This window comes from Oryctolagus cuniculus, chromosome 14, assembly GCF_051225735.1.
Source record: "Oryctolagus cuniculus isolate XC-2025 breed Fujian yellow rabbit chromosome 14, ASM5122573v1, whole genome shotgun sequence".
In the NCBI taxonomy this organism is placed as follows: Eukaryota; Metazoa; Chordata; class Mammalia; order Lagomorpha; family Leporidae; genus Oryctolagus; species Oryctolagus cuniculus.
In genome coordinates, this window is record NC_142880.1 from 78,307,857 (window position 1) to 78,332,576 (window position 24,720).

At 39.4% G+C, this 24,720-nt stretch overlaps 1 long non-coding RNA gene across 1 annotated transcript in view; it reads left to right on the top strand.

Annotated features, from left to right (window-relative positions):
• Positions 1-24,627, top strand: part of LOC149122395 (uncharacterized) — a 179,007-nt gene extending 154,380 nt beyond the window's left edge. The window contains exons 2-3 of the long non-coding RNA XR_016220277.1: positions 13,094-13,156; positions 23,864-24,627. This is a non-coding gene — a long non-coding RNA (uncharacterized LOC149122395). The remainder of the gene's footprint in view (positions 1-13,093; positions 13,157-23,863) is intronic.
• The last annotated feature ends 93 nt before the right edge of the window (positions 24,628-24,720 follow it).

Sequence of the window (24,720 nt, forward strand, 5' to 3'; positions counted from 1 at the left end):
ATAAATACAAAGATGAGTCTCAGAGAAATTAAATAATCTGTACTTATTTGCACAGCTGGTAAATTGTGGGGCTGAAGTTAGAACATAGATCTCTTTCAAATTAGTGAACAAGAAAGTTTACTAATCCTAGAACTTTGTGTAGCAATTCCATTATAAAGCAACTTTGACATGGTAAATATGGTCTTTTGGAACTAGAGTTTGTGTGACAGGACCTAAGATCAAGATTAATGTTCTGTATCCTGTCTAGACAGCACAGTCAAGTTCTCCTAGCCATTTATATGCCCTTTAGAGCTTATTAGACAAATTTTTAATAGATTGGTTGTAGTGTGTCTTATTTATTTGTGTCACCTTTTAAAATTTGTCCTCTCTCTCTTTTCTTGCCTGTGGAGAACACAACATAAAGATATCCATAACTAGAATTTTTGCTTCTTAAAAAAATCTGTTTTCAGAATTTTCTTTACAACTTGCTAAATTGGGGATTATAACATAGGTAAGTTTATCTAACAAGGACTTATTAAGAATATACCATGTTTCAGGCAGAATTCCAGAGGCATTGTAGACAATGTCCTGGAGGCATTGGAGCAATTTTTTTGGTTGAAAGAGAAGGATATACAAATATTCCATAAAAATAATCTCCGAGAGATAGCAAGTGCTGTTATAAAACACATAAGCAGGGCTACGTTTGATCAGCTGCTGGGGAGGGGCTACTTCATATTAGCTAATCAGGAATGATTTGCCACATTTTATTGGGTCCACTGGGTTTTCTTCATTTCTTTCCTCTCTACTTGTCCACACAAAAGAATTATATAAGTCACTGTATATTCTAGATTTAAGGTATTATAACTTTTCTCACTCTTCTTGTCTTTTCAGCCATTATTATTAAGTATTTCAATATTGATTGATTTTTTGGTCACCCAAATACTTATTTTTACACAGTTAACATACATTTAAATGAATAAATTACCAAGTGTTTTAACAAATCTAAGTTTATTAAAAATTTATCTGAGAAGTAGAGAGATGGAAAGAGTTTCCAATCACTGGTTCATTTCCCAAATGTCTGTGGCCAAAGCCAGGAGCCAGAAACTCAATCCAAGTCTCCCATGTGTGGGTGACAGGACTCAATCACAGGAGCCATCACCACTGCCTCCCGGGGGCTGCATAAGCCGGAAGCTGGCGTTGGGAGCCAGCAATTGAACCCAGGTACTCCAGTTTAGGATGTGGGGATCTTAACGGCTGGGCTTACCACTGCTCCTTCCTTGCTTTTTTTTTTTTTCTACTATTTAATTCCCTTTGTATGTTCAATTTCCTTCTTTCTGGAACACATTTTTTTAGAGTGTTCATTATTGACTCCTATTTATTTGGGCAGATGTTCTAGGCTGATAGCTGTTTTCTCTCAGTGCGTTGAAATATGCCTCATCTTTCAGGAGCCTACTCTCTAGTTCTTGTTCATTTTGATGTTACTTACGTTTGCTCTCTGATTATTTTAAAGATATCTTTGTTTTTAGCTTTATGGAGTTCCTCTATGAGTGTACCTAGTTGTGAACTTATATTTATTTCTTTTTATTGGTACTCAATATGCTTTTTAACCTGAGAAATATATTTAACAAGTTTTAGCATATGGACAACCATTTTGTATTTAAATGGTATCATTTTATGGTGCTTCCTATATAACTTAGAGACCTAATATGTGCTTATTATATTTTCTTACTTTTATCTTTAATCTTCCTTCTCTATATTTTCCATCTCTGAATCTTATTGTTGCTTTCTAGTTAAATTTTTTCTGATACGTTCATTCTTGATTAGACAACAAAACATTAGTATTTACTGTATTCATTTGTCAATTACAAATTATGCCTTATTTTGTGAAGTGAATTACCTGTGTCCCTAACTAGATACTGAAATCTTTCAGGGGAAGTTTGCTACATCTTATTTCCTTGGAGTATAGTGTTTTAGAGCATGGGTTCTGTAGATAAGTTTCACAAGTATCATTGATATACCTGTGCAATTTAATGATTTCTGCATGTTATAATGAACATATTAATAGTACAAATTTCAGTAGGTTCTTAGGTATTTATTATGCATTCAGTGAATATAAGCTATTATTTTTCCATTCAGCAAAACTGTTAAGTGATCTTGACTACCCAAAAAGATGTGAATTTAGGGTGAATTTTAAGCAATGGCAAATTTGTTAATGTTGAAGGACAAACAAAAGAAGGATGGAAAACTGAGCACTTTAAGTGGCACAAAGAGTGTGCACATAGATCCAGGAGGTGTACAGTGCAAAACATATTTGAGAAACAAAGGGAGGTGCTTGTGGGGACCTCCACCCCCTGCACTCACCTGCGAGTAATAAGGTATAGTTCCTCCCACAAACACTTAAACTCTGTACTTGGTGACTTTCTTTTCACTTGGATGCTAAGTTAATGGAACTCATGCCCCTGGGAGTAGTCCTCAGCCAACCATGCATAGAGTTGGATGGTGAGAATTCCAGGTGCCCACCTTCCAAATGGGGTAATTCTGAGATGTGTTTCACATGCTATGTCAGATATAACTGAACACCAGTTAGCTTTTGAGATTACCTGCTTGGCAATGGATTGCCTACCATATGTTCCTCCTTAAGCTTCTTTGTCTATACTGTGACCCATCTTTCCTTGAGTCTCCCCAGATAATCTGTCTATTTTCAAAAACTTTTAGAGGCACTCTTGAGCACCCAACATAAGACAAAACACAAGAAGGAATAGTGTGTAGCTGGAGTATTTGGAGACAGACAATGAGTGTATGTGAGAAAGGAGCATTAGAGTAAATGAGAGGCCGGCACCGCAGCTCAATAGGCTAATCCTCCGCCTGTAGCGCCGGCACACCAGGTTCTAGTCCCGGTCGGGGGTCGGGGTACCGGATTCTGTCCCGGTCCCTCATCTTCCTGTCCAGCTCTGCTGTGGCCCGGGAGTGCAGTGGAGGATGGCCCAAGTGCTTGTGCCCTGCACCCCATGGGAGACCAGGATAAGCACCTGGCTCCTGCCTTCGGATCAGTGTGGTACACCGGCCGCAGCGGCCATTGGAGGGTGAACCAACGGCAAAGGAAGACCTTTCTCTCTGTCTCTTTCACTGTCCATTCTGCCTGTCAAAAAAAAAAAAAAAAAAAAAAGCTAGAGTAAATGAGTTAGGAGGGCAAGTTTGTGAACATTGTCATGAAGATTGACTAAGAAAGTAAAATGTTGTCATTTCAGGTATTTTGTTACCACAGCTTTCATAAGGTGCTTCATTTCCTCACTGCACTTTGAGTAATTTATATGAATGTTCATTTTGTCCTCTTTCTCTCTGATGCATAGATCCCTCTATATTATTTGACAAAATAGCCACATTTGAGGGAGTTAATGCAGCCCTAAGGCACTTACTGATTAAGTTGACTTGATATTTGGCCGTGTCAGATTGCCTCTGGAAAAGATTATGATTGATTTTTTTCCCAGTCCTAGGTACAAAAGTGATGTTCCATGAAAGGTACGTATCTATTTTTATGTGTCCTTAGTATGTTTTAAGAGCCTGAAAATCTTTTCTTATCTATTTTTTTATACAGTTTATTTGATTTGGGGGAAATCAAAATAGGAATATACAAATTTCCCCCACTTTTCCTACTTTTTCAAAGTCATATAATAGATGTATTTGCTTTTTTAAAAGATTTTATTTATTTATTTGAGAGGTAGAGATACAGGCAGTGAGAGGGAGAGACAGAGAAAGGTCTTCCTTCCGTTGGTTCATTCCCCACATGGCCGCAATGGCCAGAGCTGTGCCAATCCGAAGTCAGGATCCAGGTGCTTCTTCTTGGTCTCCCGTGCGGGTGCAGGTGCCATCTTCCACTGCTTTCTCAGGCTATAGCAGAGACCTGGATTGGAAGAGGAACAGCCGAGACTAGAACTGGCGCCCATATGGGATGCCGGTGCTGCAGGCAGAGGATTAACCTACTTTGCCACAGCGACGACCCCGACCTACTTGCTTTTAAGTGAAGAAACAAAAAGAATTTTCAGGGGTTAGATGATTGAATTTTCTTAATAGTATGTCCAAGTCTTTCCAGATAAGTATCTTTTATTCAGCAATTGATTATGTCAACTTTGTGATAAACCTGCAAAAACAAGATACGTTTCAAAGCCTGTCACTCTATTTCCTGCTTCTGAAAGTCTAAATGCTTTAATTATTTGAAACTCTCTGAGGTCTCCTTCTAAACGACGGGTAGTAGATTGCCATTCCACTCACGAAAAACTCTCTCAGGCCTAGAATAATGTTTGTGATTTAGTGATGTACATTTTAAACACTATAACAGCAAAAGAGCATGACTTTTGATAAAGGTTCTTGGTTTTCTGAGGATCTTCAAGGTTTTGGATGGAGCCAATTGGTAGGTGGACAGTTACTGGAAAATTGATAAGCTCTGTCTCAGGTTTATAAGTGAGCCTTTTCATGTGTCAGGAAAGCAAAAGTTTCACCCTTCTTCCTATCTGGAAGAAATACAGAAATTTACAGAGTAGAGGGTAGATTACATATCTTCCTAAAACCCTTGAAAAATGACTTGTGATAACAGAATTGTGTATAAATGGCCATGGGAAGGCATAGTATGTAATTATGCCTATAATCACATAGAGTGATGATTGGAAAGGTTTGTGGAGTTTACCCAGTTCAGCCAGATTATGTAATGAGGAATCTAAGTTTCATAAGGTTAAATGAGTTACCCTGCAGGTTAGTGTTGGCTAGCCTCCTGGCCCACTGCTCTTTCTATATTATAGAAGTGTCCACGTTTCTTAAACATCACGTTAGAGAGTTTCTCTTCTTTGTTTGGCTTCAAAGAAATAATAAAATTATTCTGTTAAGCCCCTACACTATACAAAACAAAATTTAAGACATCACATCCCTCACTATCTGAATTGCTCTGCAAACATGACAACTAGATAGATCCAGATGAAATTTTTGAGACAGGATTATTATGCCTTGATGCCCCTAACACTTCATTTTCAAAATGTAGGAATCAAATACTATAGATCTATTAAATATGTGGACTTGTTTTTCTTTTTCATGCAACAAATAGATTCAAAATGAGAATTACTTAACATTTGAACAGTACAAATATGGGAAGAGCATGCTTATCAAAATTACAAAACCTTTGGACTTTAAGAACTGCCACATGTCATCTAGTTCAAACATACAGCTTTCTGAAAAAGGCATCTAACAGCCACTGCATTCAATCTAATTTCCTTTCCCAGTTCCGGGGGACCAGAGAGTAACGTCTGAAAGTTTTACAGTAGTTGATCATTGGTGTACATTAAGGCCAACTTGGACAACCCACTTCTGTTAATGAGTACTCTGATTTCTCTCACTAGTATCTGTAAATTTTACAATGTCAAATTAAAGGGTCGATTTTAATCCTTATTTTATTGGAATTAATTCATCTTGCTCCCTGTCTGTTTACTTCTATGATATCCATATTTTTTAAGATTTATTTATTTATTTGAAAGTCAGAGTTATACATAGAAGGAAAGGCGGGGGGAGGGTGTGTGTGTGTGTGTGTGTGTGCTTCCGTCTACTGGTTCACTCTCCAGTTGGCCACAATGACCAGAGTTGTGCTGATCCAAAGCCAGGAGCCAGGAGCTTCTTCTGGGCCCAAGGTTTTGGGCCAAGTTCTCCTGCTTTCCCAGACTATAGCAGAGAGTTGGATTGGAAGTGAAGCAGCCAGGACTTGAACCAGCATCGATATAGGATGCTGGCACTGCAAGTAGCACTTTACCCACTATGCCACAGCACAGGCCCCATATGAGTATTATTGATTCTCCTTGAAACTGTATGATTGTTTCCCGCGTTTCATTTTAAGATAACTTTGTGTTTTTTTTAATTTTTTTAAAAAAGATTTATTTGAAAGGCAGAGTGGCATGACACAGAATGGGGAGGGGTGGTAAAGAGAGAGAGAAAAAGAGAGAAAGATACAGAGAAGTGAAATATTCCATTCAATGGGTAATTTCCAAAATGTCAGGAACAGCCACATCTGGGTCAGGCAAAATCCAAGAGCCAAGAAATCCATGCTAGTATCTCACATGGGTGGCAGGGGCCCAAGCACCTGGACCATCTTCTGTTGCCTTCTTGGGCCCATCAGCAGGAAGCTGTATCAAAAGCAGAGTAGTCAGGACTCAAACATGTACTACAACATGGGATACCAGCATCACACGTGGAAACTAAACTTGCTATGCCATAACAATCCTCTTTCTCTGAAATGTTTTTTTTTTAACTATTATTTAATGAATATAAATTTCCAAAGTACAGTTTATGGATTACAATGGCTTCCCCCCCCATAACTTCCCTCCCACCCACAACCCTCCCCTTTCCCACTCCCTCTCCCCTTTCATTCACATCAAGATTCATTTTTGATCTCTTATATACAGAAGATCAGTTTAGTATATATTAAGTAAAGATTTCAACAGTTTGCACCCACATAGAAACACAAAGTGAAAAATACTGTTTGAGTACTAGTTATAGCATTAAATCGGAATGTACAGCACATTAAGGACAGAGATCCTACATGAGGAGTAAGTGCACAGTGACTCCTGTTGTTGACTTAACAATTTGACACTCTCGTTTATGGCATCAGTAATCTCCCTAGGCTCCAGTCATGAGTTGCCAAGGCTATGGAAGCCTTTTGAGTTCACCGCCTCTGATCATATTTAGACAAGGTCATAGTCAAAGTGGAAGTTCTCTCCTTCCTTCAGAGAAAGGTACCTCCTTCTTTGATGACCTGTTCTTTCCACTGGGATCTCACTCGTGGAGATCTTTCATTTAGGTCATTTTTTTTTTCCAGAGTGTCTTGGCTTTCCATGCCTGAAATACTCTCATGGGCTTTTCAGCCAGATCCGCATGCCTTAAGGGCTGATTCTGAGGCCAGAATGCTGTTTAGGACATCTGCCATTCTATGGGCCTGCTGTGTATCTCACTTCCCATATTGGATCGTTCTCTCCCTTTTTAATTCTATCAATTAGTATTTTCAGACACTAGTCTTGTTTATGTGATCCATTTGACTCTTCGTCCTTTAATTATGATCAATTGTGAGCAGAAATTGATCACTGGGACTAGTGAGATGGCATTGGTACATGCCACCTTGATGGGATTGAATTGGAATCCCCAGGTATGTTTCTAACTCTACCATTTGGGGCAAGTCAGCTTGAGCATGTCCCAAATTGTACAACCCTTCCCTCTCTTACTCCCACTCTTATATTTAACAGTGATCACTTTTCAGTTAAATTTCAACACTTAAGAATAACTGCGTATTAATTACAGAATTAAACCAAAAGTATTAAGTAGAACAGACAAAAAAAAATACTAAGAGGGATAACGTATTAAGTTGTTCATCAACAGTCAGGGAAGGGCTGATCAAGTCACTGTTCTCATAGTGTCCATTTCAGTTTAACAGGTTTCCTTTTTGGTGCTCGGTTAGTTGTCACAGATCAGGGAGAACATATATTTGTCCCTTTGGGACTGGCTTAATTCACTCAGCATAATGTTTTCCAGATTCTTCCATTTTGTTGCAAATGACCGGATTTCATTGTTTTTTTACTGCTGTATAGTATTCTATAGAGTACATATCCCATAATTTCTTTATCCAGTATACTGTTGATGGGCATTTAGGTTCACTCTCCTGACTGTTTCTTTTGCAGTACAGAAACTTCTCAATTTGATGCAATCCCAACAGTTAATTTTGGCTTTGACTGCCTGCACCTCCAGGGTCTTTTCCAGGAAGTCTTTGCTGGTGCCAATATCTTGAAGGGTTTCTCCAATGTTCTCTAATAATTTGATGGTGTTGAGTCGTAGATTTATGTCTTTAATCCATGTTGAGTGGATTTTTGTGTAAGGTATAAGGTAGGGGTCTTGCTTCATGCTTCTGCACGTGGAAATCCAGTTTTCCCAGCACCATTTATTGAATAGGCTGTCCTTGCTCCAGGAAATGGTTTTAGATCCTTGATCAAATATAAGTTGGCTGTAGATGTTTGGGTTGATTTCTGGTGTTTCAATTCTGTTCCATTGGTCTATCCATGTGTTTCTGTACCAGTACCATGCTCTTTTGATTTCCACTGCCCTGTAGTATGTCCTGAAATCTGGTATTGTGATGCCTCCAGCTTTGTTTTTATTGTACAAGATTGCTTTAGCTATTAGAGGTCTCCTGTGTCTCCATATGAATTTCAGCATCATTTTTTTGAGATCTGAGAAGAATGTCTTTGGTATCTTGATTGGTATTGCATTGAATCTGTAAATTGCTTTTGGGAGAATGGGCATTTTGATGATGTTGATTCTTCCAATCCATGAGCATGGAAGATTTTTCCATTTTTTGGTATCCTCTTCTAAGAAATGTTAATCTTTCCAGTGGTCAGGCTTCTGTCTTTGCTCTATGTACCTATCTACACACAATATCTTAAATATTTTTGATCAGTTAGATACTAAACTAATAGATGCTCCACAAGGTTTTTTTTTCCATTCTTATGTTGACAACTCAAAAATTATTACTTCCTTAATGATCTGGACTCACAAAGATATCAGTATGCTATATTAGTTACATGTCACTCAGATACTTGAACTCGGTGTGATAAATGAACCCATCTTCAGTATTCTCTCAGTTGTTAGACTTATCTATACCCTCAACTTATAAACTAATGAAACTTCTTTTTCTCTTGCTGCCTTACTGACCACAATCCATTCTATTACAAAATTCTGCCAGTATTTTCTTCCATGAAGTTCTCTCATTCATTTTGCTTTCCAATACTATTGTTACAGTACCCCGGACTAGGCTTTTATCATTTCTCTTTTGAGCTAATTGAATGGCTTGTGACTGCACCTTACTGTTAGATACACCCTCTCAAATCCCATCCTCTGTACAGACAACATAATACCAGTATAACCTAATATCAGCATTTAAAACATAAATCTGATCCCATTTATCCCTTTTTTAGGGTTTTCAGTGGCTTTCCATTGTCTATTAGTTAACATCCAAGCTTTTTATCATGCACCTTCATGACTCCAGATCCTTCCTGTGAACTTTTGACTGTTACCTTGCGATCCTCTGCCTCTCACTTCATAGTTCAATTGTGTAGCATCATTTATATTTCTTACCTAGATACCCATTCATCTTCATTTTTATGATTTCACTGATACCATATCTCTTCCTTCATCCCTTCTTCTACATATTCCTCCTTTTTTAGAAATATCCCTTGGAATAGGTGCTGTGGCACAGTAAGGTGAGTTACCATGTGGGACACCAGCATTCCGCATTCAAGTGCTGGTTCAAGTCCAGGCACCTCTACTTTGATCCAGCTCCCTGCTAATGTGCCTGGGAGGCAGCAGATGATAGCTTAAGTACTTGGGTCTCTGCCACTAACATTGGAGATCCAGGTGGAATTCCAGGCTCCTCACTTCAGTCTGACCTAGCCCTGGCTGATGTGGGTATTTGCGGGGAGTGAATAGGTAAACAGTGGGTAGATTTCTCCCTCTTCTCTCTCCCGTCTTCCCTATTTCCCTCTGCCCTTCCTTCTCTCCTTTCTCCCTCTCCCCTTCCTTTCAAGTAGATGAAAATACATTTAAAAAATGAATTATCCCTGGAAGCCTTCTTTGAATGACTATGAATTATTTCCTTAGTTGGATTCTGTGTTCCCATATACTCAGTTTTTGCCATTTTATTATGGCATTGTTTTATAATTATCTGCTTACATATTTGCCATTTTTACAGTACAGAAACATGAAGTGTCAAAACTGTGTCCTTTTAACTTCTATTCCCAAGACCTGGACTAATGCTTGAAACAGCAGACCCTCAATAAATATCAGTGGGGTGAATACCCCTGAAGGAGGAAGGCTTTTGTTAGCTTTCATCCTGTAAATCCTGGAGATTCCAATCTGACAGCATTGGAGCTTGGGTGGTTTCTTTTGGGAGACTCATTGCTGGCGTGATCTGTGGTCTTTCAGTTTTATAGGTTGGGAACATGGTTGATGGGGGGTGGGGGATACGCCCTTAGGTATTCTTGTTTGCTCTGGTAAAAGGACAGTTCTGGCCATTCAACTGTGTAAATATTTCTGAAATGCATTCCCTATTTTCAGTTCAGACCACCACACTGCTTGCCCAGATGCCGCAGTGACCTCTTCCTAACCGGCTTCCTCGCCTCAAGTGTCATTTCCCACACATAATGTAACCACAGTGATCATTCCCAGATGCTCAGATCCTATTGAGTTCTAAAACTCTTAGACAAAAGTCCAAATGCCTTAATGAAGCTTATGATAATGCATTTTATAATCTGACCCTTGCTTCTCCAGCCTTGTGTCCTTGGCCGCCTGGTATCCTGCTAGACTGAATTGCTTTTGGTTCACTGAATCTATCTTATTTCACTTCTTTCTGGATTTGCTCAGGGCCTTCTTCCCGTTCACTTCCATCTTTGTCTCCAGTCTAGCTCATTCAGGTCACAACTTAGGTGTTACTGTCTCCAGAACGCCCTTTTTGATGTCAAAATCCAGGTTAGGAATCCTTTGTCTCTTCCTCTCTGCTAATTCCTCTGCCTATATGTTCCTGTAGCGCTGTTCTCTCATATGCAAGTCTCACATCATCATAGTTGTCTTCCTGTTGTTTATATAACCTATTCACCAGTCCTGAGGAGGCACAAGCCGTGTCAATTGTGTTCCTTGTTATATAGATTACACCTAGCACCGGGACTTGCACGGCTCAGTTCTGATTAATATTAGATGAATGAATACACACATGACTTCAATAATATTGTATTATCCACTGAATTTCATCCAACCATGCTCCTGAGAAATTATAGAAGAGAGACAAGTAAAACTCTAGAATATAAAACAATCTTAACTAACCTTACACAAGATTTCTCCTGAGAGCTCATTGTTGTTTGAGTTGTCCAATGTTTTGTGGACAATGAGGAACTTAGGTTTCATGACCTCTGTGTCTCCTCTGGCTCTGACAGTCTGCATCTCTGTGTTCCCACAAGCAGGAAAGCTCTTTTCAGAATAAACTGCTAATAAGGGAAATTGGGAGAATGATAGAGCTAAGATAGATAACCTCATTACTACTTTTGTAAAGGGGGAATACTCTCTCTGTGTCCAAGTGAATGGACGTCTTTAAGTCACCGGCACTGATCTAATATGAAAGGAATAGCTTTTTTGGGAGCCCTCATGCAATTTGGAACTGGTTCCATGACAAGAGTGTGGGCGCAGGAAGACAGGCTTTTGAATATTTTCAGGCATCCTATCTTTCTGGGAGGTGGAGGGGTGAAGTTTCTTAGTGACTCAGCAAAACTATACTATTTTTAGACTTGAAGGTAAGCTTGCAATACTTCAGAGACTGGGAGACAGAGGAAGTGTCACTAGCTCAACTGAGTCTTGTTTTATTTATAAATACTGTGCTGATTAATTATAAATTGGCCATATTTAATATGGCAACCAAAATAGGTCAGACCCCCTTCAGAGTTCCCTCATTTGTGTCAAAAGAGACCAAAATAAGAATTTATATATGTATTACAAAACAGAGGGTGTGCTGTATTTGGGGCTTTATTTAGTGCCTTGAGTGTTGATGCAATATGGAGAACAATACATCTCTCCCTCCTTGCAAGTGAGTCAAAGTTTCCAGGATCAGTCCGTTAAGAAATTTATTTTTCCCTCCTGTTTCTCCTAGAGTGAAATAACCGTAAATTGACCAGTTGTTTTTCATGTATGGTTCTGGTAATAAGAAGACTGAGGGAGGGCGATGGATTACTCAGTCTGGAATAACCACTACCACTCTTGTGTACATTCAGGATTTGTGCTCCACGACCACTCATATTCCAAGTTCAGGGAGACTTAGGGAACAGAGGCTCATCCCTAAATAAATTCCAATGAAGCAAGTTTTGTGACTGATCAAGCCTTCCACAAACATAAACTTTCTTCTTAGTTCATACTTTATGTTGCATCAATAGTGTTAATTGATACACATTTTATTACTGGTATGTTTAGGTTAACTAGTTGGGTCAAAAGAAAACTAAGAGTGGGAAGAACTGGATGCTGCCTTACGTTGTGTTACTTTGGGCAGCCCACTTAAAAATATAAGTATTTGAGCCTTGATTTTTTTCATCTTTCATTTAAAAAAAAAAAAGATCATTTATTTGGAAGGCAGAGAGAGAGAGAGAGAGAGAGAGGTCGTCCATCTGCTGGCTTACTCTCCAAATGGCCGCAATGGCCCAGGTGGATGCAGGGGCCCAAGTACCTGGGCTATGTTCCACTGCTTTCCCAGGCCATAGCAGAGAGCTGGATCAGAAGTGGAGCAGCTGGGACTCAAACCTGCCCCATATGGGATGGCAGCACAGCAGGCAGCAGCTTTACCTGCTACACCATTGTGCCGGCCACAGTTTTTTCTTCTTTAAAATGGGACTCATTTGAACAAGGCAGAGGCCAGGAAAATAGGCACATGGACTGATGGAAATTTTTTGGAATTGCTCAAGTAGGAATATCAGGAGGGGGTGTTGAAGTGAGTGTCATGGCCAACCTCAGTTAATAACGCTCTCCCCAGACTTGCATAGATATGCACACACAGGCTTCTGAGCTGTGCTCAGGTCTTGCTTCTTAGGTACTTCCGCTAGGTCTTTCTTGTACTTCACCGACATTCAGGTGGCCATCGATATATTCAAAGGAACATAGACACCACTGCACCCACGTGGGAAGAAGGACTGTGATCCACTGTGTACCCACTCAGAACTAGGCCAAGAGCTCAGCCCTGTGTGTAAGTTACATTGCTTAGTTCTCAAAGCAGTGTCCTGAGGAAACTGTTTCTATACCTCCAATTGAGAGAATAACGGCCAGAAAGAAAGGCAGAAAATTCAGATACTGGTAGGAGGCAAGTTCCATTCTTACGAAGCTGACCCTAAGTGGAAGGCAGAGGGAATTTGGACCTTTTAGGTCTGCTGGTTTGACTGGTCAGCAGTTGCCTCAGTTCTGAGAAAAGGGTACAGGCAGGTTTGTCACAGCACAAGCTTGGCACAATTTCACAAGTGCATATGTAGGAGGTGAAACGCACTTCGTGTTCTTAAGTGACGTAATGCCTTGACAGGAGCTGTGACTGCCCGACGGCTCATGATGTTGAATGCACACCAGCTCACCGCTTATCAGCCAAGTAAGTCTGCTTATGGAGCCGCTCTTGTTTTCACATTTTTGCAAAAACGCCATGTGTCTGACCTGAGACTCTGGCTCTGGCTTTGAAGAGTTTGGGTTTCAGAATCCAGTTTATCCAGATGATGAGTGGATTCTGTACAGTTTGTCATATAGGGAAAGTGTAAAGTATTGATATTAATGACATAAAACTTTTGATTTCAGAGCTCAGCATTTTTTTAATATAAAGCCCTGTTGTTCAATATGGCGGTCACTAGCCATGTGTAGCCATTGTAATTTCTATTAATAAAAAATAAGTAATTCAATTCCTGTTATACTAACCACATTTCAAATGCTGTAAAGCTATGATTTCTCAACTTCACAATAAATCTTGAACATCATTCCATATTTGTACAAAAAGAGCTTCTTTATTCATTTTGATAATGTGTAAGATTTAAATGGATGTGTGTGCTGTTTCTAATTGTTTATTATAAATAATGCTGCATAAAAGTTATATATACAGACATTTCTTGATTTAAGATGGTGCTATATTGTGATAAATCCATTGTATGAAAACGTCACCGGCTGAAAATGCATTTAATGCATCTACTAAACATCATTGCTCAACAATACACTCTATGATGGTGTATCTGGACTGTCTGCCCTTGTGACTGCATGGCTGGCTGGGAGCTATGCTGGCTGCCACTACCCAGCATCCCCAGGAAAGATCATACCAAAGATAATTAGCCTAGGAAAAGAGCAAACCTCAAAATTCGAAGTACAGTTACTACTGGATGTGTATCATTTTCAAGTCATCATAATGTTGAAAAGTTGTAAGTGAAATCGTTCTAAGTAAAGGACCATCTATATCATTTCACAGTTGTAGGATTATATTTGAAGACAAATTTCTGAAAGAGGAACGTGTGTTTTATGTTTGTGTAGAAATGGGTAAATTCCTGAAATGGGAGCAAATTTAACTTCTGCTGTCCATGTGACTGCATCCACGTCATCACCAATAGGATATGCTATCCAATTTTTTTTTCTGGAATTATATTTTCATACAACTTGGATTTGGGTTTCTCTTATTTTGAGTAAGTGAAAGTATTTTTTTGTATTTTTAAGAATCATGTGATTAATTATCTTACTGCCTAAAGAAATATTTATATTTCAAATCCTTTTAACTGGGATGGAACTTAGATTTATTCATTCCCTGGGACACTGTCTGCTGTATTAATATTTAAATTTAAGTCTTCTTTACTTTTAGAAAAATTTGAATTTTATCCTTAGAAATGTACACACCTTAATTATTTTTAAATTTCTTCAATGGATATGCCAATTAAGAATATGTCAAATCCCCTTTAGCTATACTCCCTGTAATTTTCCCCCAAATTAAAAAAATTATGATTTCTTTTTTTATTTTTCACAAATCATCTGCTTTTTTAATGTTTTTATACTACCCACCTTTTCTGTTACTTCCAACTTTGTCTTCATTTATGCATTTTTTTTCCTGAGCTCCTCAGTGTTTATTTTGTCTTCTTATTTTCCTGCCTTTTTTTTTTTTTAAATAATAAGGTTTTATTGGGGACAGGGCATCTGTCAGAACGGAAAGGATAGATAGAGAGTGCCCAGTCACTCAGATTGGGAGAGAGTGAGGTTACATGGCTGAATGGAGATGATACACATGGGCAGGCCAGGCGGGTGGCTCAGCAGAGAACAGAGGGCTAGCGCATGGTCTTTGTTCAGACTGCCAGTTTTTAAGGGAGTCTCTTTACCTCTCCTCCCCTCCTCCAGGACATAGGATGGGGAGTCCTGGTGGAAGGGTTTGTTGGGTGAAAATTAGCAAATTTCTCCCCAGACTTGCTAGGCAGAGTAGAAGGGCTTCCCTTAGGGCATCTGTGAAGGTTTTATTGCCCCGTGTTATCAGGTCAGAATTCTCTTGGGTCTGCTTTCTTTTTTTAATTTGACAGGTAGAATCAGTGAGAGAGAGAGAGGCAGAGAGAAAGGTCCCTTCCGTCGGTTCACTCCTCGAATGGCCGCCACAGCCGGCACTGTGCCGATCCGAAGCCAGGAGCCAGGTGCTTCCTCCTGGTCTCCCATGCGGGTGCAGGGCCCAAGCACTTGGGCCATCCTCCACTGCCTTCCCGGGCCACAGCAGAGAGCTGGACTGGAAGAGGAGCAACCAGGACTAGAACCGGTGCTCATATGGGATGCTGGCACTGCAGGCGGAGGATTAACCAAGCGAACCACGGCGCCGGCCCCTGGATCTGCTTTCTTTTTTTATAGGGATGATTGAATTAATCTTGAATTTTTTTTTTTTTCAGAAAAATTACATCTTGAAATGCTGAGAGAGTGCTTCTGTACACTGGGTCAGTCCCCAAAATGCCTATAACAGCTGGAACTGGACCAATGCCAAAGCTGAGAGCTGGGAGCTGGGAGCTGGGAACCAAATACAGGACTCCTACTTGGGTGGCAGGAATCTAATTGCTTGAGTCATCACTGCCACCTCCCAAGAGTCTGAATTAGGAGACAGCTGCATTGAGAAGTCACAGCTGAGAATAGAACCTAGGTACTCTGATGTGAGACACAGTGCTTAACAAACTTCTTAACTGGTAGGTTAAATGTCCACCTGAGAAGCACTGTTTGTCTTGGGGTGTTTTGTTACAATTTTTATCTGCTATATGATAATTTTTCTCATGGCTTTTCTTATTTGAATTTTGATCTCATATTTTCTTTCTACATATTTTGCTTACAGCATTTTTCTGTAATGCTCTGCTGGTTTCTTTTTGGTTCTTGTCGTTCAGTGTTCGTCTCTGATGGAAGTAAATGTTCCCTGACTACATAGGGACAGGAAATTTATGTGGCAGACCAGCAAGAACAGTACTCCGTGCTAACCAGGGTTATTTTATTTTATTTTATTTTATTTTTTACTGTCCTTGGGTTTGTGGGTACTTTATATAGCATAATTCTTCCCCAGCTTTCAGATTTTTTTCACTCCAGGTAGGTCTCTTTTTCTGTTTATTGTGGTAAAGAAAGATTCCTGAACATATAGCTTGTCTGTGGATTACTTATTTAGCTCCACCCTTGCTTACTGTTCTGTAAGTGTGTATACAGTTGTCCTGCTGTATACAATTGACCTGTCCTATTTTTTTTTTTTTTTATCTAGGGTTACTGAACTTCTCTTAGCAATCTTCAAACACCATGACAATGCTTTGCTCTTTTTTTTATATATAAATTTATTTTTTTTTGTTGACAGGCAGAGTGGACCGTGAGAGAGAGAGACAGAGAGAAAGGTCTTCCTTTGCCGTTGGTTCACCCTCCAATGGCTGCCACGGCCGGCGTGCTGTGGCCAGCGCACCGCGCTGACCCGAAGGCAGGAGCCAGGTGCTTCTCCTGGTCTCCCATGGGGTGCAGGGCCCAAGCATTTGGGCCATCCTCCACTGCACTCCCTGGCCACAGCAGAGAGCTGGCCTGGAAGAGGGGCAACCAGGACAGAATCCGGCGCCCCGACCGGGACTAGAACCCGGTGTGCCGGCGCCGCAAGGTGGAGGATTAGCCTAGTGAGCCGCGGCGCCGGCCGCTTTGCTCTTTTATATCCTACTCACTGTACATTTGCGTAGTTGGTCACGAAATTCTGTAACAACTAAAACATTTATGGAACCCTACTATGTACAAGACAGTGTGCTGGATTATAGATAAAATGTCCTTTGACTTGGGTTAAAGGTGTCTTTTCCTTGATCCTTAAGCCTTTAAGAACCTTACATGTGCTAAATCCATATTAAACACTTATTTGGGAACTCCTAGGCATCTCTCTCACTTGTGATCGAGAGATCAGCACTTTCACAAATGTTACTATGACCCTGGGAAATGTTTCTCTACATATCTTGTCCTGTTACCTTGAGAGAAAAAGTCACTGTTTCAACCACCATGAGAGTTAGTAGATTATGCTACCACCAATGTTTAATTTGGACACCTCTTTGGAGTTCTGTGAGGAATTGACCAGTGCAACTCTTGGGAAAGAAAGTACAAATTATTTTGTCATATTCTTCCTGTCTAATAGCATGAATAACGAAATAAATTCTAACACAGCTAACTATCATTTTCCAGTAATGCTAAGCATTCCTTTTACTTCTTATCATTTACAGTTCATGGCTCAGAAAGCACTCTTAAATTACCACATTTTTTATTACTGTTGCACATGGAGGATAAGGAACACTTTGGAATATTGAATAATTCATGGAATTTCTAAATGATACACTTATGGGTCAAGCAATAACATGATGGAGCCAATTCATTAAACTTACAATTAGCATGTTGATCACTAAAACTTCAAATATTTTTATTTTTATTAAAATTTATATGGGGGTGTGATGCAGCAATTAAGTTGCCACTTAGGGGCCTGCATCCCATATCAGAGTGCCTGGTTCACATCATGGCTCCTCTGGGACCTATCTGGTTTCCTCATATTGTTCACCCTGGGAAGCAGTGCTTGGGTTCCTGCTACACATGTGGGAGAACTACACTGAGTCCTGGGCTCCTGGGTTTGGCCTGGCCCAGCCCTAATTACTGAGGGCATTTGGGGAGTGAACCAGCAGATGGAAGATCTCTCTCTGGCTGTGTCTTTGTCTCTGCCTTTCAATAAAAATGGAAATAAATAAATAAAAATTTTAAAAATTATAGGAATAAATTTGATTAATAAAAATATTTAGTTTTATTAAAATAATTTAAAATATTTATTCATGGATTATAATTTATTTTATAATTTAGGTATTTTAGGATTAATATTTCTAAAGGCTATTTGAAAGGCAGTGTGCCTATGTGTATTATATATATATAAATATAATGTATATGAGAGACAGAGAAATCTTCCTGCTGCTTCACTCCACAAATAGCCACAGTGGCTGGCGCTGGTTCAGATAAGCCAGGAGCCTGGACCTCCGTCCGAGTCTCCCATGTGGGTTATAGGATCCCAAGTACTTGGGCCACCTTCTACTGCTTTCCCAGGTGCATTAGCAGGGAGTTGGATCAGAAACAGAACATCGGGGATTCAAACCATTGCACTCATACAGGATGCTGGCATTGCAAGTGTCAGTTTAACCTCCCAATCCACAATACCAGCCCCCAAAATAACATTTTTTTGAAAAACACTTTCCTTTTTATATTTACCTTAATAGGCAGTTTTGACAAAAATATATTCAAATTTTGAAAACTTCATTTTTAATACTTTAGATCACTGATGTTTGTAGTGTAAAAATTATGGAAAACATTTGTGTCATATAATACAGTGATCTCCTAATAAAGGTAAGAAAATAAATTTTATTGAGAAATATATATTAGTTTGTTAATGAACCAGATTTTACTTTATTCATCTAAACATTATTGATCCATAAACAGATTGGTACAATAATAAGTAAATTTAGTGTTTTGATTTTGCTTGCCATCAGTCAAAGCAAAACATAACCTTCACATATTTTCAGTTTTTCCATTTAAATTTGTCCGGGTAATATATTAAGTCATCACTTGAGAGTCTTGTTAGGAAATTTTGTGCATTTAGGCGTGCAATTTGTCAGCTTTCACTTGTCATCTTCTGCAGGTCCTGCAAGTGAAGGTGAGGATACAGGCTCCTGTTCTTTAAGAAGCTCATCGTCCAAGTTCCACCTTTTCAGCTTCTGTCTCAGATTTTCTCATAAACCTCATTTTCATTCCCATTCACACTGTGTTCCCTGAATTTCCCCTTTAAACAGTCATTAATTTGGGGATATTGCACTTTATAAATATTTGAAAACTTTGTAGTGTCTTACGCATCATAAGGACTTACGTAAGTGTGAATTGGACTGAACTGAGTTAAAAGAAACAAGTCAATGAGAGACAAGGGTATCCATCAAGATAAATGGTGGGTGGGTGTCAGGGAGGGAAGAGTGATTGTGACTCGGAGAAGGTTGGTTGAATGCTGTTGCATCTGTGGAAATTGTCCTAGAATTCATCATGCATGATTTCCTGAAATATAAAGTGGCAGGTTCATTTTTCACATCACAATAGAATTCTTTTTAAAACCAGAAAAGGTTTAGAAAAAAACATTATTGTGTCAATCCAAAAAATCTTACTTGTTAGGGATCTCTTCAGGAAAGATTTGGAAAGAATTCTCATCCTTAGGTGCTTTTGTTCACAACTGAAATTTTAATCAATGTCCTGCTTCCTGGCTATAGCATCCCCCAAAGGATTTCTTTCTTTCTTTATTTTTTAAAGCTGTATGTAGCTTTACTTTTACAACACAAACTAAGCTTTCTTTCCTGCATGTCTATCATTAAATGAAATAAATGTACTGGGGAAAAACCAGAGGAAGCTTGAGAAAATGGAGCAGTGGGTAATTCCATGGATAGGAAGACCAAAGGTGGGCTGGTTAGAGAATAGAGTTTTGAAAAATCCTTTTGTCAATAACTATATATATACATATATATAACAATAACCAGTTATTGTTGAATATATATTAGAAATGTTAGTCTGAAAAATTCTGTATGAAAAAGAAAGCATTGATTCTTTTTTTTTTTTTTTTTTGACAGGCAGAGTGGACAGTGAGAGAGACAGAGAGAAAGGTCTTCCTTTGCCGTTGGTTCACCCTCCAATGGCCGCCGCGTCCAGCGCGCTGCGGCCGGCGCTCCGCGCTGATCTGATGGCAGGAGCCAGGTACTTGTCCTGGTCTCCCATGGGGTGCAGGGCCCAAGCACTTGGGCCATCCTCCACTGCACTCCCTGGCCACAGCAGAGAGCTGGCCTGGAAGAGGGGCAACCGGGACAGAATCCGGCGCCCCGACTGGGACTAGAACCCGGTGTGCCGGCGCCGCAAAGCGGAGGATTAGCCTAGTGAGTTACGGCGCCGGCTAGAAAGCATTGATTCTATTACAGACTGCATTCTATTGCTCAGATTTAAAGAAAATGCTGTTTTTTCCATCTCTTAAGATTGCCATAGATTATTCCCTCTATATTTTATATATATTATATATATTATTTAACTCTATATATTATTTAACATCAATGACTAATTCATTAATATTTTGAAATATTATAGATTGAGACAAGCAAAAATTGTTGTCACATCTTTATGAAAAGTATCATTTGAACATAAAATGTTAGGTGTATTAGAATGCGAACAAGGGGGGCTAGTGCTGTGACATAGTGGGTAAAGCTGCTGCCTGCAGTGCCAGCATCCCACATGGGTGCCGGTTCAAGTTCCAGCTGCTCCATTTCCAATCCAGTTCCCTGCTATGGCCTGGAAAAACAGTAGAAGATGGCCCAAGTCCTTGGGCTCCTGCACGCGCGTGGGAGACCAGGAAGAAGCTCCTGGCTTCTGATTGGCACAGCTCTGGCTGTTGTGGTGTCCTGGAGATTGAACCAGCGGATGAAAGACCCTCCGTGCCTCTGCTTCTCTGTAACTCTGCCTTTCAAATAAATAAATAAATCTTTTTAATTTTTTTTTAAAAAGACTGCAAACAAGAAGTTTTCAGTGTAATAGAAGATTAGCTATTATTGCTCAGAAAGCACGGATTACATGCATGGTTATTTACCTAAATTTGTTAAACTCCATCTGGAAAGTCTGTATTATTTGAAAGGGCAGTAAAAATAAATTTGATGAAATAACTTCTCTCATTTGCTGTTTGGTAAAACATTTAATTCTCGAATCCATCTGCTTAAAGATGCATTTCTAGCTAATTTAGAGCAGAAAGGTAGCTAGAGAGACCCAGCTCTGAACTGGTAACTGACAAAGAACTACAAATAAGTACCTTAATTAATTGAAAAGTCTACCATGGGTGCTTGGAAGAGCAAGGTTGTGGTTTGAAATTCTCTGTTTGCAAGGGTATGAATGTGCATGCATCTGTGTGTGTATGTTTTCATTGAAAAGGTTTTCAAACCTAATTAGAATTAGCATAGATATATATATAGTATTATATATGACATTTGTATATTATCTATCATACATTATACATACACATATATTATTGTATACAATATTGTTTTATCATAGATATATACATTAGGATGTATGTGATTCTCATTTTCCTTAACTTTCTGCCTTGGACTTTTACAAACAGGATTTGAGAGTTGGACAGTAACCTGGAAAAAGAACAAAAGGACTGAGTACAACTGACTAGAATTTTTATTTATTTATTTATTTATTTATTTATTTTTAGTTCTTCCCTGGTCCAAAGAAGAAGAAAGATTTTTTTAATTTTATTATTTTATTTACTTATTTTTAAAATTTTATTTATTTATTGAAAGGCAGAGTTGGAGAAGGAGACAGAGATAGAGGTCTCCCCTTCACTGGTTTATTCCCCAAATGACTGCAGTGGCCAGTACTGGACCAGGCTGAAGCCAATATCCAGGAGGTTCATTTGGGTCTCCCATGTGGGTGGCAGGGGCCCAAACACTTGGACCATCTTTTGTTGCTTTTCCCAAGCCATTAACATGGATTTGGATGGGGAGTGGAGCAGCTGGGACACAAACTAGTGCCTACATGGACGTCAGCATCATACTGCGGTGGCTTTACCCACTACACCACAATGCCAAGCCTGAGGAAAAATTCTACACATGGAGTAAATGACCTTGCAGCTTAGCTAATATATCATGAGCTGTTAGTTGGAAGTTCCCAAAATTATTTTTAATAGAACCTTGAAATTTATACATAACTGTTTTTTCTCCTAAATCTTCACCATCAAGGGAAATCAATGCCCAGCTAACAGTCATTTTGCATCAGCTCCTATCAGGAATTGGTTTATCTGGATCCCTATGTCCTTTCCCCCCACCTTCAGTGGTTCCTACTCTCCTCTGGTATAATTAGGAAGCAAACAACTGGAGGTCCTCTCTCATCTTGAACTCAGACAAGCTAAGGCTTCAGTAAAGGTGTCTGGCTTCACCTTTTAGACCCCATTCATTTTTTTAAAAGATTGATTTATTTATTTGAAATTCAGAGTTACACAGAGGGAGAGACAGAGAAAGGGAGATCTTTCATTCACTGGTTCAGTCCCCAAATGGTTGCAATGGCCTGGATCTGGGCAAGGAAGAAGCCAGGATCCAGGAGATTTTTTTCCAGGTCTCCCATGTGGGTGCAAAGACCCAAATACTTGGGCCATCTTCCACCGTTTTCTCAGGCCATAAGCAGGGAGCTGGATTGGAAGTGGAGCATAAGGACTTGACATGATGCCCGTATGGGATGTGGCGATTTTATCTACGGCACCACAGCGCCAGACCCTCAAGCCTCATTCTTAACAACTTCTTGCCTAGGTTGCTAAAGACCTTCCACCTGAATTTTGATTCTTGGTGATTCCTTCCTGCTTAGAATTATTAAATATTTTCCTTTGGTGACTTTCTAAAGTCAACTAAAATCCCCAAGACATGCTTTTATTTTGGGCTTCACTAATTCCTAAATCAAATTCATGAACAAAAATGATGCATGGTAATTGACAAAAAAAAAAAGCCAATAGAACAAGCCTTTGCCAAAAAGCTAGACTTTTTAAGTCCTTCACATGTGACAGAGGCAATAAGTAGATGAAAGTTAAGTTCCTGTGTATTTGACATGTTCAGTTACAATATCCCTTTGCAGATGAAAACTGACCCTTAATTTATTCGCAATTGTTTATTGTGTACCTCCTGTATGTGTTGTTCCATATACTGGATATATGGCTGTGAACAAAACAATCAAAATCCTTGTCTATGTGGAATTTATCTTAAAGTGCTCTGCTGAACAATCAACCATTTTTTTTTTGTTTCTGTTTTTTGGTCCTTTGATGCTGCTTAGTGGACACAAGGAACCTGGACCAACAAAATAGGGTTAGGGAAGGCAAACTTCAATAATCAAGTCATCATTTTTTTAAGATTTATTTATTTGGTTATTTGAAAGACAGAGTGACAGAGACTGATGGAGAGACAGAGAGAAAAAGAAAAATCTTCTGTTTGTTTACTCTCCAAAAACCTATAACAACCAGGACTGGGTCAGACTGAAGCTAGGAGTCCCAGATTCCATCCATGTCTCCCATGTGGGTGGCAGGGACTCAAATACTTAGACCATCATCAGTTGCCTTTCCAGATTTATTAGCGGGATGCTGGATCAGAAGTTGTGTAGCTGGGACTCAAATTAGCACTTTGACAAGGGATGTGGGCGTCCTAAGCAGTGGCTTAACCCACTGCACCACACCACTGCCCCTACGAGTTTTTAAAAGGTGGTTGTTCTCATGTTCTCTTTTTTTACAAAAAAGAATTAATTTATCAGTTAAAGAAATATCTCAAGAATGAATTAAACTTGAAAATCCCTCTAGTTCTAGTTTTCGATTAAACTATTTCTTGATGCTTTGTGAGGTACAATCATTCAGTAGTTAATAAAACTTAGTTGACTCAAAAGCAGTATCAACCATTTGTTTCGATGACTCAAAAGAATGAGAAGGGTGAGATACCTGAAGGATATCATGACACTGATATATGCAAGCTGGTTAATAGACATTTCAAGTGGTAGACTGGGAGATAAAATGCATTTTAGGGCACTTTAAGGGAAAATCTGACTTCCTGTATAAGCTCATTCAATTTATTTTTATAGCCTGTGTTTACTACTTTTCTATAAAATTACTCATATCCTCACTGATGAAACAAATATATTTTTTAAAGATTTTTTTTTATTTCTTTGAGAATATACAGATAGAGGGAGAGACAGAGGGAAAGTTCTTCCATCTTCTGTTTCATTCCCCAAATAGGCGCAACAGCCAGAGCTAAGCCGTTCCGAAACCAGGAGCCAGGAGCTTCTTCCGGATCTCCCATGCAGGTGCAGAGGCCCAAGTGCTTGGACCATCTTCTACTGCTTTCCCAGGCCACAAGCAGAGAGCTGGATCAGAAGATGAGCAACCGGGACATGAACTCTCGTCTTTATGGGATGCAGGTGCTGCAGGCAGAGGCTTAGCCTGCTGCTCCACAGATCTGGCCCTGAAACAAATATTTTCACTCAATCTCTCCTAAAGTCAATATGAGTTTGGTTAACTTGTTGAGTTGGTTCTGTTCATAAATTTATGATTAAAGCCTAATATGTTTTCTTTGGCTATACTGTTACTGTGTAAGATGGGGAAGATTTACTCTTATTTTTGAAGAATTCATTTTCCTCTGATTGGTTCTATTGCTGAGTGTTGCTGTCTGCTCTGAAGCTGACCTCAGAATTAGCAATGCATTCTGAGGTGAGTGAGTCACTTCATGGGCAATAGTCATGCAACGATGAAATCGGTGGTGTTTCCTTGGCCATCTCTGCCAATTAGAAATATGAGAGCCACTACCATGCTGACTTCAACACTCACACCCAAATAAGGAGAGACAGGTCAGCTTAAAGCTGGACAGGGCTCTGTGCATTTAATGTATAGGAGGGGGAAGGTGCTGTGGGAACTTGTTCACATGCAGATTTTCAGAGGCATGATGCTTCCTCTTGTCTGTCTTCAATAGCTTGTGCATCCTCAAATAAAGAGGGAGAAGAAGAGGGAAAATCTTACCTCCCCTCCAGCTGGAAGCTCTCCTGACGTTCTTTTAGGATCTAAGATATAAACCTGCTACACTGATTTCCATCAAAACA